The 5,824-nt window shown below is 46.5% G+C and overlaps 1 pseudogene; it reads left to right on the top strand.

Moving 5' to 3' along the window:
- The first annotated feature begins 204 nt into the window (after positions 1–204).
- LOC120865901 lies at positions 205–322 on the top strand (annotated as a pseudogene).
- Positions 323–5,824: the final 5,502 nt, after the last annotated feature.

Raw genomic sequence — 5,824 nt, 5'->3', positions numbered from 1 at the left:
AGGGGAGAGAAAATCGAGGGCATCTAGGGTGGGATGTGGGGATGGAAGAAGCTTGAATATATTCATTGATTTTGGGTGATTGTCATTGTGACAGATTCAGAACATAGACAGGAGAGGGTATAATAGATAGAGGACATGGAAAAAGGAGAAAGGTGTGCAGTTAGGTGTAGAAATAAAGAAGGTGACCTTCAAAACCAGAGGCACGGCCAGGGCTATACCACCCTGAACACACTTGATCACATCTGATCTTGGAAGCTAAGCAGGATCGGGCCTGTTAGTACTTGGATGGGGGACCACCTGGGAATACTGGGCATTATAGGCTTAGTGATTGGAAGAATGAAGATATGAATGGATGTGGAGGTAGATAAGTTTTTAGGTAGGTGGATAAGAAGGTGAAAGAGATCACAGGGGCTGTTTATCATATTCAAGGCTGCCAACTGTCTTTTTGATCATTCCTCCTGTGTTTGGGGAACTCCCCATGTGATGAACCTTGCCTCCACAAGATAGAAACCAAAACTCATTCTCCTGGGACCCCTTGCTGCTAAGATACAGGCTTGTGAATCTAGCTCCCATCAGTCAGATGCTTCTGCACCAGATGTTGGCTTGGAAGGAAGCAGTATAAGGAGGTAGGTACATGCAGATTCCATGTTCTGATACATGAAAGAGAGGAGTGTTTATCTCTTCAAACACAACAGGAACAGAACTTCTGACTCCTGGTTGTGAGCATCATTAGTACCTGGGGTGCACTAAGGTTCGGATCCAAACATCAGTGTTTACTATCACAGCCCCCGTGGCCTGGTTGGGACCGAGATTTCAAGGGCCCTCAGGTCCTTCCAGAGATTCTCTGAACTGCAAAATAACTTCTAACAAACATGGCATTCAATCAGGAGATTGGAGTCGGTTGTTTGTAACAAAGACCTCTGACTGATGCAGACATCAGGTCTAAAAGAGTGAATTTTCTCAAGAGAGGAGATGAGTCATCTGCTGAGACTGAGAAGCAGGGGCTTGAGGAGTGTGATAATGGTTTGGAGCAGCTGATGGGAACAACAGGAGAAGAAGCTGTCCCAAGACCAGTGGAAGAACTGATGGGAAGTGCGAGGGCCCAGCTGAGTTGCAGCCATGACTCTGGGTAGCCCTCATCTCCGTCACTGTGTGATTTTCTTTCTCCAGCAGAACATGGTAGGGAGCAAGGGAATGGAAGGGGTGACGAAAACTCAGCAAAGGAGGGTGGCTGGGGAGAAAAGAAGGGGCAGATGGTGGCTGATAGCGAATAAGATGAAAGGAACCAGGGAATAAAAGTTTCTTTGAGCTAAAAGAGCAAGATACCTTGAGCTCATGAGAATGCTGGGAGAACAGCAAGCAAGCTGGGCCAGAAGTTGCAATGTTCAAATATCAGACCTAAGAGGTAGAGAAAATTTAGGCCATGGACAGAGTCAGCGGAGTGGAGGCTGAGCTATGCTGTGGGCTGGATCCTCCATCGAGGTGGACGGTGAGATGTTCCAGGTCGCCGGCAGGAATGGGAGTAGAGGGGAAGACCTTGGTATCAGGGCTCAAGGTCTGTGGGTGGGGGCAGTGTTTGGGAGCTGTGTAGGGGAGGGTGGTGAGAAGGATGCAATGAGGCAGCTTCACGTGATGCTCTGACACCGTGGACTGAGCTTTAACACTGGAAGCATAACAGACCAGGAACAGTAGCGGTGGGTGAACGTGTTCAGAAAGGATCCACAGCCAGAATTGACCTTTAGGAAAGCCCGTGTAGCAGCCACAAATAAGAAAATGGAGCAGGACAGGGTGAAGGTGGCGGTCAGTTTCCACTGTCCTTCAACTGGTAAGTGACGATTACCAGCAGAGATGAGATGTCCTAAGTGTCCCATCACTTCATGGGAAATAGATGGGGAAACAGTGGAAACAGTGTCAGACTTTATTTTGGGGGGCTCCAAAATCACTGCAGATGGTGACTGCAGCCAGGAAATTGAAAGACACTTACTCCTTGGAAGGAAAGTTATGACCAACCTAGACAGTATATTCAAAAGCAGAGACATTACTTTGCCGACTAAGGTCAGGCTAGTCATGGCTATGGTTTTTCCAGTGGTCATGTATGGATGTGAGAGTTGGACTGTGAAGAAGGCTGAGCGCCAAGAATTGATGCTTTTGAACTGTGGTGTTGGAGAAGACTCTTGAGAGTCCCTTGGACTGCAAGGAGATCCAACCAGTCCATTCTGAAGGAGATCAACCCTGGGATTTCTTTGGAAGGAATGATGCTGAAGCTGAAACTCCAGTACTTTGGCCACCTCATGCAAAGAGTTGACTCATTGGAAAAGACTCTGATGCTGGGAGGGATTGGGGGCAGGATGAGAAGGGGACGACCGAGGATGAGATGGCTGGATGACATCACGGACTCGATGGACGTGAGTCTGAGTGAACTCCGGGAGTTGGTGATGAACAGGGAGGCCTGCCGTGCTGCGATTCATGGGGTCACAAAGAGTCGGACACGACTGAGCAACTGAACTGAACTTAACTGAAGCAGTAACTGACCTCAAATTTCAAATGCCCTAATCTGTCCAAGGACCTCCAGGATGTGAGGTTTCTTCAGACATTTGAGGATGTTCCCACATAACCCCAAGCCTTCCCTGGTTCAGGCTAATCACTCCCAGTTCCTTTAACTATACTTCACTCAACATATCCGTTCTTCCCTGGAAAAACTTAGTTGTGATTGACGTCACCTTAAACCGTGGGACTCAGATTCAAGCGGAATTTCCCAAAGGCAATCGGAGTAAAGCAGGCCGCCAGTGAAACTGTCCGCTTGTCGTTCCACCAGCCTGAAGGTGAGCCAAAAGAACGACCCTGACCTCACTTCCCGTGACTCCCCGTCTTCTCTCCACACCCTTCACTCACCCTTGTGCCCCAACAGAAATGAGCCGCCGATGCCAAGTGAGGAGAATGACGGGAATAATGATAAGGGGTTGATGACGAAGCTCACAGCGACCCAGCAGCAGCAGCACTCCCAGAACCACGACGGGTTTGGTTTCGTCTGTTTGTTTAACCTGCACCTGTTACACGTAGAACACAGAACGTGTGACTCGCTCAGGGACCTGTTACCCTAATCCCAGTTACTTCCCGCTTGGAGTCGGGAGCACAGGAAGCTGGGGGCATCACTGGGCTTCCTGGTGATGCCCACCGTCCCTGCACAGTGGCTGGCAGACTGGGCACTGTGACTCAGAGAAAAGGCACATGCCAAGAAGCACCCAGCATCCCATTCGGCACTCTGCTGTTTGTTACATTCAACCCTCCGGCTTCACAAGAATGGAAACCCGTTTAAGAAATGTGTTCTGAATTCACTTACAAGTTACACGCTGAGGTTTGTTTGATGTGGAACATCACCTCTTTTCTGAAAAACAAGCCAAGTTATCGAATATCAGACCATAATCCCATGGTCAGACTACCAGCTAAAGCAAAGTAAATCAAAGTTAATAATAAACAGGAGGAAACGTAGTTTGGGGAATGTAAGGTTCAGGACTGCAGGATCTGGTTTGGGGTCATTCCTCTGCAGTGTCTCTACTAGTTAATGTTAAACATGGTAGAAATGAAATTCACGCGAGATTCTGAGATGATGTGGAGGACTGATAGCATGGAAAAGCAGATGAAATAGCAAATAAATTAACCACAGACATTGAAAAGCACACGAAATATTAGGCAAGAAGTCCTCAAATGTTACAAGGCAAATAAAACCAGAGACAACATATCCCACAGGAGCTGGAGGGAGGGAGGTGGTTTATGCAAAGATCATTAAACTGAGATCTGAATTCTAGTCTTTAACACTCCCTAAGTTAGTGTGGGCAAGGAAGGAAGGGCGAGACAGAGAGGGAGGGGAGGAGGGAGAGAGGAAGGAAAGAGGGAAGGAAAGAATGGACGGAGAGAGGGAAGGACAAGGAAAAGGTCCTTGGAGGAAGTGTCACCAGTAGTTTATCCCCGTCTAGGGGTTGTCCAGACACTCCACAGGAGACGTCAGCAGAAACAAGCCAACGCAGGACACAGGAACAAATTGCTGTGCAACACTGCGCTTCCCTGGGCAAGCTGTCCATGTTCTGGAGAGTTCTGTGCCAAGACTGTGAGATGCACTGTGATAGTAATGGTCCTGGTGAGTCACCCGTCCCACGATCTGTGCAGCGCAGCCCCTCCTATATTGACTGGACGTGCCCCTGGGTTTGCCCCAGCCAGCGCGACAGCAGCTCGTGGGCTGAGACACATTGGAACGCGTCCTCTCGAAACACTGCTGCTGCTGGAGGAGAAGGTCACTGGACCCCATGAGACTCAGAGGCCACACGCCTGCCCCGGGGCCCAGCTGCCCCAGTGTGCAAGCAAGCCCACGCCAGACCAGCAAGGGAACCCTCTCGCTCACAGACCCGTGAAGAATGTCAAAGGTTATTGTTTGAAGTCATTACGAGCTTGGTATTTGTTATGCAGCAAGAGATATCTGATACAATCTGGAAAGATCAGACCAGAGGACTAAAACTTTCTCATTAAGAAAACGTACCTAAAATCCTAGAGCTGTGAAATCCTAGTATGTGTTCAGCCTCACTGACAACCCGGACTGCCACTGTGACTGCCCCACGAATTTCCCCCACAACCACCAAGAAGTCATAGGCAGGAGGAGAGGTGGAAGATGAGTTCTCCGATAACCATCGGAGTTTCGAGATTCCCCAGGTTGTAATCTATCTTCTCCTGAATGCTCACAACTTTGTCCCTGTGACCTTTGTAGTATGTATACGTTCAACCTCTTTCTTAAAATTACTTTAACTGTTTTTATTCGTGACAGCTCCCCCTCTTAGGTATCTGCTCATTGTCATCAGGGACTGTTTCATTACTACCACCCCTCCCCCCACCTCCAAAGACACGGGTTTACCAAATGTTTGACAGGCCAGCAGATGCAACCATTTACTTCCCCTTCACTTTGGCAATGGAGACTCACACCTGTAGGTTCTAACATGTTATCTGAAAAGGAAGAGAGGAAGAAGCAGGAAGAGAAGGGGGACCACATGTGGGTTTTCTTCTTAATGTAAATATCCTAGAAGCTGTTCCCTCCATTTTGTCTACATTTTTTGCCCTACCAACAGAAAGTTTCATTATAAAAATATGTAACTCTTAGGAAATACTATGAGTTTAATAAAACAGAATTCCATTCCAACTACAGTATTAAGTTGGATCAAGATGAAAACTAAAAAACAAAAACAAAAACATTCTCTCTTGAGAGCTGTCAGACTACATACAATAAGAGCTCCATCAAGGGAACCTACGTTGTTTGCCTTGATTTGAGTACTCAGAAATCTATCTTTGTGAGTCAATTCTTCACTGGGTGTGAGGGAAATAAAATATATAAAATGCACAAGTCTATCTGAAGGAATTTATAATCTAGTTGGAGAGCCAACATCAATGAAACAGTTGAATAATAATTCAAGATGGTGCATTCCTAAAATTGCAAAACTGATTATGTAAATAATAATCCTTCTGGGTCAGGAAATGCTATGTATTTCAAAACAATAGTTACTCACGTGTGTGTCATTCGCATTGCAGGGATAAAAGATTTACATCATTCATTGCATGTAATGAATAATAATTTGAAAAAGAATACAATGTTAAGGAAAAATAAAATCAAGGCAAACAACTCTGTGGCAGGATAATAGTATAATCACCCTGACCTTATCCCTTCCTTTTCATATGAATAGCATCTCAAGTCGGAACATTGAAACTACTGAGTCATTCCTGGGGTTAAGATAATCCCTCAAAACCTACTGATAAATTCTTAGGCTGCAAAGCTACTTAACCTTAA

Source organism: Oryx dammah, unplaced genomic scaffold, assembly GCF_014754425.2.
Source record: "Oryx dammah isolate SB20612 unplaced genomic scaffold, SCBI_Odam_1.1 HiC_scaffold_7, whole genome shotgun sequence".
In the NCBI taxonomy this organism is placed as follows: Eukaryota; Metazoa; Chordata; class Mammalia; order Artiodactyla; family Bovidae; genus Oryx; species Oryx dammah.
The sequence above is the reverse complement of the archived record's forward strand: the minus strand, read 5'-3'. Positions and strand labels throughout refer to the sequence as shown.